Raw genomic sequence first — 15,156 nt, 5'->3', positions numbered from 1 at the left:
TTAGGGCTCAAGCCCAAAGGGCGAGAGGCCTATTGTTTTCCTTAGGATTATTTATTATTATTTATTATTATTATTATTATTTTTTTCCAACGTCTCGGGGGCTTTGGGGCCCTTAACGTGCTTAAAAAGTCTTGAAAATTGCACACAGATTGGAACCTGCGGCCATTAGGCCGGGCAGAGACTGATACACGGGCGTGGCACAGGGGCTCTACAGCGCCCCCTGGAATATGGAGGGCCATATATCATACATTCTTGCTCGTAGACGTATGAAACTCGGTACACATATAAATCTCATCATCCAAACAACTTTTGTATTGCATATCATAGGCTCCGCCCAACAGGAAGTTGGCTATTTTAGGGTTTAGTATTCAAATTTTCGTCAAAGTTGTGGGGGCTTTTGGGGTCCTTAACATACTCAAAAACTCTTGAAATTTGCGCACACTTTGGAATCTGTGGCCTTTAGGAGCCTGCAGAGGCTGGGACCCGGGCGTGGCACAGGGGCTCTACGGCGCCCCCTGGAACACAGTCAGAAATGTTGATGTATAGCTCACACATACTTGCACATATTCATATGAAACTCAGTACACATATAGATCTCATCGTGCCAAACAACTTTCGTATTGCATGTCATAGGCTCCGCCCATCAGGAAGTCAGCTATTTAGAGTTATGTAAAAAGCGCATGCTCTGGAATTTGAAATACTTGTCATAGGTTTTTTTCTCGATTGCCGCCAAACTCGGTCAACATGATCTCAAGACACTGGGGATGAAAAATTGCCAGGGGATTTTTGATATCTCGAACGGTTTGCTTGTGGCGAGGCGTTGAAATTATGGCGAGAAATGAGAAACAGGAAGTGTCTAATACCGTCCACATACATTTCCTGATTTTAATCAAACTTCATCAGATTATTCGTTGTATGATGTCGATCGCATATATGTGACTATTAGAGTCAAAGTTATAGCGCCACCAACTGGCAGAAGGAAGTGTGTCATTTTCAAAATGATTTGAATTCAGCATCTTATTATTACTCGATTTGCTTCAAACTTCATCAGAATAATGTTAAAACACAGCCGATATAAATCTGCAAGGGGGATATCGATATCTAAAAAATTGTTGGCGTGGCAACATGTCAAACTGGAATACTTCTCAGGTGATTTTGAGGCAAATAACATACTTAGAATTTCACAAAACTCTGAACACACATCAGTATTTCTGATAGGAACTTAAATTGTGAATGGATTTTGGATAGCTTGAATGGTTTTGCCGTGGTGATTTTTTTAAATGACCTTACAAAGGGAATCATTATTGTATTTTTAAATTGCAGCTTCCAAACACGTCAAAGAATTTTTTCATACAGATGAAAAAGTCATTCTGAGGAAATATGCATAGTTTAACGACTTTACAACACTGTATGGATAACAGAAAATTAAAAAACTGTCAGACATCTCATCTCACTCTGTCCCTCTGTTTGAGTGTATGTGCTTCAGACTTCCATTGTCTGAGAGAAATTGCGCCCCTACAGGTTCAATTCCCGGACTTTTACTTTCACTTTTAAATCGGTTAAAAATACAAATAAATACTTAGATTTAATTCACACTGACAAGCTAAACCAACATATCTGATTATTACCGGTTCAGGGCTCATGGATAAATTATTTCTGGCCAGAGATACGTGAGAAATAGGAGAGATGAATCACCGCTGTGATCACGAGCGTCTGGAGTAAAGAGCTCAGAGAAAACGAATTTATTCCTGTTTTAAAGCTTTTAAAAATAAATTATTACAGCGATATCACACAATCAACCAATTAGAACACACCAAGAGCTAAATTCAGATGTTTTTGAACTGTTTGTGTGAAAATGAAATATTTGTGGCTGCCTATCTGAAATCACCGCTCCGATCAGCGCGTACAGTGTCGAGCTCAAAACAAACGAATTTATTCTTGTTTAAGAGCTTTTTTAAATAAAATATTACCACAAATGCACACAATAAACCCATTGTAACACTACAAGAGCTAAATGCAGGTGTTTGTGACCTGTTTAAGTGTGGAAGACTATTTGAAAGCGCGACTGGCAGAATAACATTTCTCTCTCGAGCTGCAGGATTCTGCCTTTCGTCGTACGAACGAACACATCACGGACAAGATTATTTCAAAATACATAATAGCTTGGCGAATATAAACGAAAACAGCCACGTGAACATAAACTGGATCTACTGGATTTGAATATTAAAGTGACCACATTTACCACTTGCTTCTGTCTTCAATTTTAATCTATATAAAAAAGGAAACTCATTCGACTTGGCTGCTTTTTTAATGTGTGCGTATTTATTTATTTACCTTTTTATACATTTTGTATAATTTCATAGTTTGTGTATTACAATTATAAAAACCAAAATAAATTTAGCCACTCACATAGAAATAGCTTAGGCCTTAACCTTTTTCTGACAGTTTTAGGGATTTTTAAAAATCCTAAAAAAAACTTATTTGTGCTGCAAATAATAATTTCAAACTCATTTGATACTGACCTTTGACATCCTGTGACATTATATTTATTTGAATTTACATAATCTCATAGATGTAACAGTAAATCTGCTCAGCTCACAGATCAATACTAAGCTGTAATGCAAGCAGAACTTTCACAAATGCTTATGAGTCATTTAAGGATTTGATAACACTGTAAAATAATGTCTAATTTGTTAACATTAGCAAATTCATTGATAACACTTTATAATAACTGCACTCATTAGTAAATAGTCAGTTCATGCTTTATAAAGCCTTGTCCCAATATTAATAGTCAGTAGTAAGCAGTTTATAAATACAGCTATAAATAGCTTGTCCTTGGTTTATAAGCACATTTATTAAAAAGGAGAGTAAAGGGTCAGTTATCTTCCTATGAAAAATAAAAGATAAAAATAAACAAACAACAACAACACAGATTGATACAGAACTCAGAAATTTTATTGTGGATTTATGATAAAATCAGCCTGTAAATGAATTCATACTCCTCCTCATACTACTCCATACTCCTTTTTCAACATGATGCCAATATACTGAGATGTTAAATTGTGAATGGGTTTAGGATAGCTTAAATGGTGTTGCCATAGAGATTTATTAAAGTAACATAAAAAATACAATAGTTATTTTAATATATCTTTAAAATTTTTCATTCTAACTCTTCATAATTTTTTATATAAGTAGAAGTCCTCATTTGAAGGAAGCACAGTAAGTTTCATAGCTTTATCATTTTCAAGAGCCAGCATAAAATTAAAACTATCATAACTTATAAATCAAGCTTGCAATTCTTAGTACCTATAATGGCCACCAGAGGGAGCTATAGGATTACTTTTAAATAATTATTGGAGAAACGAGTATGATTTAAATAATTTATAGAAATCTTTCAAATAAAATAATATGTATTTTAGGAATTTTACTGATAAAATGACCCTCACTTAATTAGAATAACAAGCTGAAGTATTGTGAACTGTATATTAAGAATAATTCTTAATAGGCTTTATGGACAGATACGTTTTAAGTGACTATTGAAGATTCAGCACCACATCCTCTTTTACCACTGTTTAAAGAATTAATCTTACAGAACAGGTGTGAATGAATTTTGGATAGCTTGAATGGTTTTGTCGTGGTGATTTTTTGAAATAATAGTAAAAAAGGAACCAGTAAAAAAAAGTGCAGCTTCTAAACACTTCAAAAAAATGTACACATAGAAGACAAGTCATTCTGAGGAAATATGCATAGTTTCATGACTATACAACATTATATGGATGACAGAAAATTAAAAAACATACATCTGATGTCACTCTGTCCCTCTGTCACTGTGTGTGTGTGTTTGTGTGTGTTTTAAGTGAATTAGGTGTGAAACTATCAGTGAGCATTTAGTCTCCAGCGCCAACATTTTACAGAACTGCCACTTTCCTGGAGTCTCAGAATTACAATTTGTCAGGTTCTGAGAGATCTAAGATTCCAAAAAAATATTTAATTAGAATACCATGAAGTATTGTGAAATACTATATATTAAGACTTTATATATAGGCTTAATGAACAGATTAGACTGACTCGTGAAGGACCAGCACCACCTCCTCTTGTTTGATGGTTTGAGGAATATATCTTCCAGAATCCGGGATTAAGATTTAGGAGCTCATTTTTATTCCACCTCCTTTCCTGAAAGTCTGTCTTGCAGAATTGACTAAAAATTCATCTTCACATTAATTCCTAATTCTTTTGCAATTCCTTTGTCAGTTCTTCTTGACCTGTTTTTCTCTTCCAGCTTTCCTGGACTATTGTATAGCACTCATAAATGATTAAATAAAAAATAATGGTAGTTATTAAGATTGATATGGTTTGGAATTGGTAAAATGTGCTTGGAAAAAAATCACAATAAAACAATGTTTTAATGTTTAAGTTTGGAATATTAACTGACATGAATGAATGCTATATAAATATTGTTCATGTTAACATAATGTTTATGAATGAAATCTTATTGTAAAGTGTTACTAAAGTTATATATATATATATATATTGTTCTGTGAATGTGATTTTAAAGTCTAGATGATTCGGATTAACCCTTTAACTGCCATATCAAGTTCAAGTTCAAGTTCAAGTTCAATTTATTTGTATAGCGCATTTACAACAGCCTCCTGGCTGACCAAAGTGCTTTAACATAAGAGCAAGAATATTACACATACATAAAAATAGACCAGACAAAAAATTTAAAACCACCCATTTCAAAATGTAGCATAACACAGTAGTACACTAAGGAAAATAAAAAAGTTTTTAGCAAAGATTTAAAAATAGACAAGGAAGGGGCCAGTCTGATCTCTAAAGGCAGGGTATTCCAGAGTCGTGGCCCAGCCACTGCAAATGCACGCTCCCCTCTACGCTCCCCTCTATCCTTTAAAACCTCACTGCCAGAGGGATATTGTGAATGCATGTGCCCGCTGGGCACAGTTTACCTGATGCCACCGGGGTGGTGATGGCATTGGTGGCTTGAGCCCGCCATCGCTGCTTGCAGCTATATTTATTATTTATTCTTCTAATTTTTTTCCAAGGTTTCGGGGGCTTTTGGGGTCCTTAACATGCTTAAAAAGTCTTGAAAATTGGCACACACATTGGAACCTGCGGCCATTAGGGCCGGGCAGAGACTGATACACGGGCGTGGCACAGGGGCTCTACAGCGCCCCCTGGAATACTGAGGGCCATATATCATACATTCTTGCACGTAGACACACGAAACTCGGTACACATGTAGATCTCATCAAACCAAACAACTTTCGTACTGCATGTCATAGGCTCCGCCCAACAGGAAGTTGGCTATTTTGGGTTTAGTAGTCATATTTTTCGTCAAAGTTGTGGGGGCTTTTGGGGTCCTTAACATACTCAAAAACTCTTGAAAATTTGCACACACTTTGGAATCTGTGGCCTTTAGGAGCCTGCAGAAGCTGGGACCCGGGCGTGGCACAGGGGCTCTACGGCGCCCCCTGGAACACAGTCAGAAATGTTAATGTATAGCTCACACATACTTGCCAATATTCATATGAAACTCAGTACACATATAGATCTCATTGTGCCGAACAACTTTCGTATTGAATATCATAGGCTCCACCCAACAGGAAGTCAGCTATTTAGAGTAATGTGAAAAGCGCATGCTCTGGAATTTGAAATACTTGTCATAGGTTTTTTACTCGATTGCCGCCAAACTCGGTCAACATGATCTCAAGACATTGGGGATGAAAAATTGCCAGGGGATTTTTGATATCTCGAACGGTTTGCTCGTGGCGAGGCTTTGAAATTATGGCGAGAAATGAGAAACAGGAAGTGTCTAATACCATCCACATACATTTCCTAATTTTAATCAAACTTCATCAGATTATTCATTGTATGATGTCGATCGCATATATGTGACTATTAGGAGTCAAAGTTATAGCGCCACCAACTGGCAGCAGGAAGTGTGTCATTTTCAAAATGCTTTGAATTCAGCATCTTATTTTTACTCGATTTGCTTCAAACTTCATCAGAATAATGTTAAAACACAGCCGATATAAATCTGCAAGGGGGATATTGATATCTAAAAATATTGTTGCTGTGGCAACATGTCAAACTGGAATACTTCTCAGGTGATTTTGAGTCATATAACATACTTAGAATTTCATCAAACTCAGAACACATATCAGTATTAGTGACAGCTAGACACTGGCACAATTTCATAAGAGGGCGTGGAAGAGGCACTCTATAGCGCCACCTTTTGTCAAAAGTGGGGGGGTTAGTTTTAGCTACAGACACCAAACTCAGTACAAAAATTGTTCTTATCAAGATGGACAACTTTCTAATTCACAGTCATCAGCTACAACCAACAGGAAGTCGGCTGGGCACACTTTACCTGATGCCACCGGGGTGGCGATGGCATTGGTGGCTTGAGCCCGCCATCGCTGCTTGCAGCTATATTTTTAAATCTTGAAGTTAATCGATCTGTTTAGATAAAATAACTGACAATGATGTTATTTTCATCACTAACAAAATTTTCACAGCAGAAAGCAGCAATTAAAGATTAGTTTAGCATGTGATATAGGGAAAAAAGTTTACACATAGCTTAAGCCACTTTGAAACTCTCCTGTTATTTTTTTTTTTATTAGGGCCCGAGAACTGCAGTGCAATTAGGGCCCGAGCACCGAGGTTCGAGGACCCTCTTGTATCTGCTTTGTTTATTATTATTATTTTTAGGGCCCGAGCACCGAGGTGCGAGAACCCTCTTGTATCTGCTTTGTTTATTATTATTATTATTAGGGCCCGAGCACTGCAGTGCGAGGAATTGCTCCGTTTCTTCTTCTTCTTCTTCTTCTTCTCCGTCATGAGTTGCATTTTTGAGGGCCTAAACATGCTCCAAAACTCACGAAACTTTGCACACGCATCAGGACTGGCGAAAATTTACATCTGATATAGGTTTCAGAAGTGGGTGTGGCAAAATGGCTCGATAGCGCCACCTGTTAAATTTCAACGGAGTGCGCCTCGAGCTGTGTTTCACGTATATTCATGAAAATCTGTACACACATGTAACACACCATTACCTACAAATAGTATCTTGGTACAAAATCCAAAACCCAACAGGAAGTAAGTTATTTTGAATTTCCTGTATGATTTTTGTGCAGTTTTTTCCATTTCCATGCCTCCTACTTTGACGAACTCCTCCTACAGTTTTAATTGGATTATCTTAAAATTTGGTGAGGGTCATCATAAGACCTTTGTGATGTTAAATTGCGAAGGTTTTGAGTTTTCGTCAAGGGGTGTGTCCCTGGCGGCCTGACAAAGTTTGATGTTTCGCCGTGAAACAGGAAGTTGCTGTAACTCAGGCATGCAATGTCTGATCTTCCCCAAACTTCACACATGTGATAGGTGTTCTGTCCTGAACAAACACCCATGACCAAATTCAGTTATAGACATAGCGCCACCTCCTGGTAACAGGAAGTGACAAGGTTAACACTGTTATGGACTCTTAGGAACATATTAAAAAGTGTAAACAAGTGTTAAATAGGCTGGCAACATACTAGATACATACTAACACATGCTAGCAACACTTAGCTTAGTGCTAAAGCATGCTAATAATGTAGTGAAAAAGAAAGTTGTTGTAAAAAAGGCAAGCAATGTCCGATCTTCCCCAAACTTCACACGTGTGATAGGTGTTCTGTCCTGAACAAACAACCATGACTAAATTCAGTCATAGTCATAGCGCCACCTGCTGGTAACAGGAAGTGACATGGTTAACACTATTACAGATTCCTAGTAACATATTAAAAAGTGTAAACATGTGTTAAATAGGCTGGCAACATACTAGATACATACTAATACATGCTAGCAACACTTAGTTAAGTGCTAAAGTATGCTAATAATGTAGTGAAAAAGGAAGTTGCTGTAACTCAGGCAAGCAATGTCTGATATTCCCCAAACTTCACACGTGTGATAGGTGTTTTGTTCTGAACAAACACTCATGACCAAATTCAGTTATAGTCATAGCGCCACCTGCTGGTAACAGGAAGTGACAAGGTTAACACTGTTATGGACTTCTAAGAACAAATTAAAGTGTCAAAAAGTGTTAAATAGGCTGGCAACATGCTAGAAACATAATGAAAGATGCTAGCAACACTTAGCTAAGTGTTAAAGCAATCTACTAAGGCAGTGAAAAAGAAAGTTGCTGTAACTAAGGCAAGCAATGTCCGATCTTCCCCAAACTGCACACGTGTGAGAGGTGTTGTGCTCTGAACAAACACCCATGACCAAATTCAGTAATAGTAATAGCGCCACTGTGGAAGATTTTTACTGGTCAATATGTAAACTAATCAGGCATAATCAATGTGAATCTAGCCATTTATGTATCAAGTTATTCTACTGTTATAATCATGCATTTGACTGTATGTAGAAGCCTGCGTGAGAATGGAATGTGCAGAGAGTGCAGGGGTATAGTATATGGTGCAGCTGCACACTCTATTTGGACATTAGACAAAATATATGATGAGACCTCCTTGGTGCAGACATTACCAAAATACAGCATATAGTAAAGTTGGATGTCCTGTTTTGACATAAGACAAAATATATGATTAGGCCTCCTCGTTTCACTTCAAATAAATTGTACATCCTAAAAGCAAGCTGGAGACACAGCCATAAAAGGTAAAAGAGTTTATAAACAGAACCATATGTATGAAATGTATTGAACATGGGCACGCCTTCAGAAGCAATGTATAAAATAGAGAACCGAAACAGACTCGTCAGACTGTTCTGCAGAGCTTTCTCGGTTTTATTTTCTCTTGAAAATAAAATCTTTCTTATGGAAACAAAACCCTGAGATAGTGTGATTCCTCAGATCCATGGAAGACGAAAATACACTACATTACCTGCTGGTAACAGGAAGTGACAAGGTTAACAATGTTATGGACTCCTAGGAACAAATTAAAAAGTGTCAAAAAGTGTTAAATAGGCTGGCAACATGCTAGAAACATAATAAATCATGCTAGCAACACTTAGCTAAGTGTTGAAGCATTCTACTAAGGCAGTGAAAAAGGAATTTGCTGTAACTAAGGCAAGCAATGTCCGATCTTCCCCAAACTTCATACGTGTGATAGGTGTTCTGTCCTGAACAAATACCCATGAAAAATTTCAGTTATAGTCATAGTGCCACCCAGAGATGCTCACAAGTCTCTGAGCTAGAGTCCAAGTCAAGTCTCAAGTCTCTGAGCTAGAGTCCAAGTCAAGTCTCAAGTCTCTGAGCTAGAGTCCAAGTCAAGTCTCAAGTCTCTTTATTATATTAAGTCTCTGGTTATAATAAATGTTGCATCACGTACAGCGACCCATCCAAGCTGCTTAGAACACTGCATAGCTATATATAAGGAATTCAAAGCATGTAATATGTTATTATGACAACTCTATCTATTAGCATACAATATCAACTTTGATTTTGGTATATAATCAGTGTAAACAGGCTATTGCAACATGACAAAAACACCAAGAATGCTTTACTTTTAAGTTAATATCTGTATTTTGCATTTATGGATTCAGTAATGGCCTTCTGTCTGTCCTGGCTGTATAGCTGCACACCTCTTGTCTGGCTTAAGAATGAACAAAGCTACGCTGACTTATGTTATTCATACAATACCTACTCACAAATAAACATCAAAAACAAAGCCGGCTGCAATGAATTTCTGTGCAAAACAGCTTTTACTACAAACACTTCCACACAAGAACATTGTTATCACACAAGAACATTTTGATAGAGAACCAAAAATATTTAAAGTAGATAAAATTAGAATAAATAAAATGGAAATGTCTACATACTATTACTACTGTAAACTTTCCAAATAGGACATCAGCCCCTTCAAGTCAATGAACAATAACAAAGTGGGCTGCAATGAATATCTGTGCAAAACGTCATGGCTCCGCTCCTACCCAATGACAAAGGCACGCAGGTTTTTTTCCACTGGAGTACTCACGTGAAGGATGCGTGCACAACTAATAACTAATATCATCACGCTATAAAGGGTTGGCCTGCGCTGGGTGCGCCCCTCCCCCTATAACTGTTCTGTCTCGCGGAGGAGCTCATTTGTGTGCATCTGTGTGAAACACGCGCTCTGAAACATGCATAGGAAAAAAGAGCGACAGAAAGAACGGCTCCCCTCCAGCCGTGACTCGGCTCCCATCGTTCATGTTTATGAGCCGTTCAAAAGAATCGGTTCGTTCGCGAACGTCACAACTCTAACAGCGAGCTCATCTGACGTTTACTAAAAATTAACATTGTTCACGAGTCCCGGAGCTCGAGTCCGAGTCGAGTCTGAAGTCTTTCGAGGACGAGTCTCAAGTCGAGTCTCAAGTCACTGTTTGTGCGACTTAAGTCGCACTCGAGTCCGAGTCTCAAACTCGAGTCCCCATCTCTGGTGCCACCTGCTGGTAACAGGAAGTGACATGGTTAACACTGTTACAGACTCCTAGGAACATATTAAAAAGTGTAAACAAGTGTTAAATAGGCTGGCAACATACTAGATACATACTAATACATGCTAGCAACACTTAGCTTAGTGCTAAAGCATGCTAATAATGTAGTGAAAAAGAAAGTTGCTGTAAAAAAGGCAAGCAATGTCCGATCTTCCCCAAACTTCACATGTGTGATAGGTGTTCTGTACTGAACAAACAACCATGACCAAATTCAGTTATAGTCATAGCGCCACCTGCTGGTAACAGGAAGTGACATGGTTAACACTGTTACAGACTCTTAGGAACATACTAAAAAGTAATAGTCATAGCGCTACCTGCCGGTGTCATGAGAAATCGAGTCCGCCCGAGAAATCGAGTCCGCTTAGGACCCCGAGTGATCCCATTGGCTCAACGAACAATTAATGGGTATTATTTTTTAGCGCCTGATTACAATTCCTGCTAAATAGCGTTTTTATTTTTGTCGTTTGAACTTTGCTATAATGACCATTTATGTACTTTAAATTACATGTTTCATAGGCTAGTATATAGCCGACGCGCTTTAGGTTGTGAAATCAAACATTTCTCTTTTTTTTTTTTTTTGTTACTCGCGTATCAGCATAGCGTACAGCTACTCGATGTGTGTGTGTAAATTTATATTGTTAATCTAAATGATATAATATCGCAATTGCTTGTGCAGAACCGTGTTATTGTTGTATTATATACAGATATATTATTATTTTATGTAAAATGAATGTTATATTAATTTTACATGAAGTATGTCAGTATGCCTATTATATTTATACCATTAAGTATAGTAAGTGAATAATGGTAGTTTGTGCACTGAAAGTAACTAAAAATACAGCTAGATAGTTTATATAGATAGCAAAAATTTCTATATAATTATAATTTGCAATTATAATAAAATTATTCTACTGTTTTGTTTTTTTTACATATAAATGTTCAAGCAATATGCACACTATCAATGTAAGACATTTATACATTTTTCAAAATGTTCATTTTTAAAGAATCTTTACAGAAAGACATACTGTTGTGTCTATGTGGTCAAAAACACCCTCACTGTTTTAATATTTGGTGCTAAATGCATTAGTCGTCATACATACAGCAAGCAAGCAAAAGGCAACGGTGGTTAATTAAGAAAAAACTGTAAGATGTCGATACTGGAGTAAAAAAAAAAACTTTGGAGAAACCAGACTAACCAAAAACACTGGGGACCAGTTCTCCTCTGTATATTTAGTCTGAACATTTGGTAAAATATCATTGGTAGTTAACAGTGTTACTGCATTGATTCAGCTGTAAGGTTAGAGGTTAAATGTGCCATGTACAGGCAGCAACATTGTTTTCTCTGTGGCCCAGGTGAGGCATGCAGTGGGAGTGAAGAGTGCTAAGGTGCAGTCATCCATTCATAAATTCTTGCTTTTTTGCTGAAACTGGAAACAGTTCATCCTATGTGAAGTCCATTGTGGAAGATTGCGGAATCATCAGTCTCAACGTAACTCAAGAGCGTCTCGGGACAGAGCTTCTGTGGTAAAGGAAAATATAATAATGTTTAAGAACTGTAATATAATAACAATTTTTTCCCTCTCTGCCTTTGTAATATACACTATGCTGGAAGACTTTCTTGACATCATACAGAACGGGTTCAGAATACAACAGAAGCAGGAAACATCAAAAATCACTGTTAACCGTAGAGCATCGGTTTACAATTCTTGCAAAAATCAAGTTATGATTTATGTGTATGTTGTTATAAAAACAATCAAACAGACATAAATGTAATCTGTTAAACTCAGTCTATTTTGCATTCAAACATTGCTTTAAATAAAGAGACAGGTGATTTATTTGAGCAGAGCTTGTTTTCTGCCTCCACTATTTGGAAAGTCTCATACGAAAATACTTATATATATATATACTATTTTATATTAAACAAAAAAACTGCTGCAATCTCCTTATGATTTATTGTGCCTTAATTTACTATTAATTTCATTCATAATTATTCACTTACTGAACGCTATTATAAAAGTATATACGTTTGTTTATGTTAAATAAAAGATAAACATGAGAAAAGAGTCGTAACTTCCCTTAAAATGCATCTTGAACAATCGGGTCCCACCTAGCGAGGACCCATAAGATGGCGGCCATCGCGATGCCTGTGCGCAAGTCGCAACGGAGGCACTTGTCACGAAGGACACGACAGGTAGTAATTCACACTAAAAATCTTCGTGTGATTTGTGCACGAGTATGACAGAACTAGAGGTTTGCTTAAACCCGTCCTGCACACGCATGCATTTGGGTGTGGAGGGGAGGGGCGATTAATGATTTAAGCTGATTTTCTTATTAACTACCAATATTATCCACTGTCCTTGTACAGTAATATGACACTGACAATACACACACAAATAATAGTAGTAACGTTAGTCGTGATAATAATAATGAATCATCTTACGGGTCCTCGCTAGGTGGGACCCAATTGTTCAAGCCTTTTTCTCGCGATCTTTGACGATGAGGTCTGTATTCATTGTTCAGGCGTTTTATCAACTCCATCTGCTATTTTTTCCACATATGAACGTATTTTGCTGGTAGTTAATACGATCTCAAATCTGACAAAGATTTTTAGTGTACATTAGTAACTGTCTCGTGTCCTTCGTTCGTGACAAGTGCCTCCGTTGCATCCTGCGCACAGGCATCGCGACGGCCGCCATCTTAGGGGTCCTCGCTAGGTGGGACCCGATTGTTCAAGATGCATTTCTATGATTTTAAGTGAAGATACGACTCTTTTCTCATGTTTATCTTTTATTTAACATAAACAAACACATATACTTTCATAATAGCGTTCAGTAAGTGAATAATTATGAAATTAATAGTAAATTAAGGCACAATAAATCAAAAGGAGATTTTCATTGCAGCAGTTTTTTTGTTTAATAGAAAATAGGATATATATATATATATATATATATATATATATATATATATATATTAGTATTTTCGTATGAGACTTTCCAAATAGTGGAGGCAGAAAACAAGCTCTGCTCAAATAAATCACCTGTCTCTTTATTTAAAGCAATGTTTGAATGCAAAATAGACTGAGTTTAACAGATTACATTTATGTCTGTTTGATTGTTTTTATAACAACATACACATAAATCATAACTTGATTTTTCTAAGAATTGTAAATCGATGCTCTACGGTTAACAGTGATTTTTGATGTTTCCTGCTTCTGTTGTATTCTGAACCCGTTCTGTATGATGTCAAGAAAGTCTTCCAGCATAGTGTATATTACAAAGGCAGAGAGGGAAAAAATTGTTATTATATTACAGTTCCTAAACATTTTTATGTTTTTCTTTACCACAGAAGCTCTGTCCCAAGACGCTCTTGAGTTACGTTGAGACTGATGATTCCGCAATCTTCCACAATGGACTTCACATAGGATGAACTGTTTCCAGTTTCAGCAAAACAGCAAGAATTTATGAATGGATGACTGCACCTTAGCACTCTTCACTCCCACTGCATGCCTCACCTGGGCCACAGAGAAAACAATGTTGCTGCCTGTACATGGCACATTTAACCTCTAACCTTACAGCTGAATCAATGCAGTAACACTGTTAACTACCATTGACATTGTACCAAATGTTCAGACTGAATATACAGAGGAGAACTGGTCCCCAGTGTTTTTGGTTAGTCTGGTTTCTCCAAAGGTTTTTTTTACTCCAGTATCGACATCTTACAGTTTTTTCTTAATTAACCACCAATGCCTTTGGCTTGCTTGCTGTATGTATGACGACTAATGCATTTAGCACCATCTATTAAAACAGTGAGGGTGTTTTTGACCACATAGACACAACAGTATGTCTTTCTGTAAAGATGTTATGCATTTTGAAAAATGTATAAATGTCTTACATAGTGTGCATATTGCTTGAACATTTATAAGTAAAAAAATTGTGTAGAATTATATTATAATTGCAAGTTATAATTAACAATTATAAACTAGCTGCATTTTTAGTTACTTTCAGTGCGCAAACAGCCATTATTGCCTTACTATTACTGATTTGTAATAGTACAAGTAACTGTTGTACTATTTTATGTACTGTGTTATATGAGTTAAAGTCAATTACAATTGTAATTTCGTCATCATAATGTGATAATTGCTGTATGATTTTCTTTGAAAACAATAGTTTCTTAAATAATATACAATCAGCAATTGCAATACATGAACTGCTTGTAAGCAAAACCATATATAACAACATAAGTATACTTATTACAATATTGAAAATAATGTAAAAAATTACATGAATTAGGTAGTAAGTCAAAATAAATAAAAATCAAAGTGTGTGTGTGTGTGTGTCTATATATATATATATATATATATATATATATATATATATATATATATATATATATATAGTACATAGGTTCGTTTTATTAATAATTATCTTTCAACTATCCCACAATCTTCTGAATTTGTGGGCTAAACGTGTTTTAGTCATTACAACTGAATTATTATTATTTTAGAATATATTCAAAAGCTGTGCTGAGGCGTTCTAGTAACCGAATATTAAAACTAATTACAATGCATTATTTATGAGATGCTGCTAGTTTTATGACATTTAAAAAAACATTTTGATCGATTACATTCTGTATGTTGCTTTTATTAAATTATTTTACCTTGAAACAACAAGCTAC

Source organism: Carassius auratus, chromosome 28 (genome assembly GCF_003368295.1).
Source record: "Carassius auratus strain Wakin chromosome 28, ASM336829v1, whole genome shotgun sequence".
Classification (NCBI taxonomy): Eukaryota; Metazoa; Chordata; class Actinopteri; order Cypriniformes; family Cyprinidae; genus Carassius; species Carassius auratus.
This window is presented reverse-complemented; position numbering follows the sequence as displayed.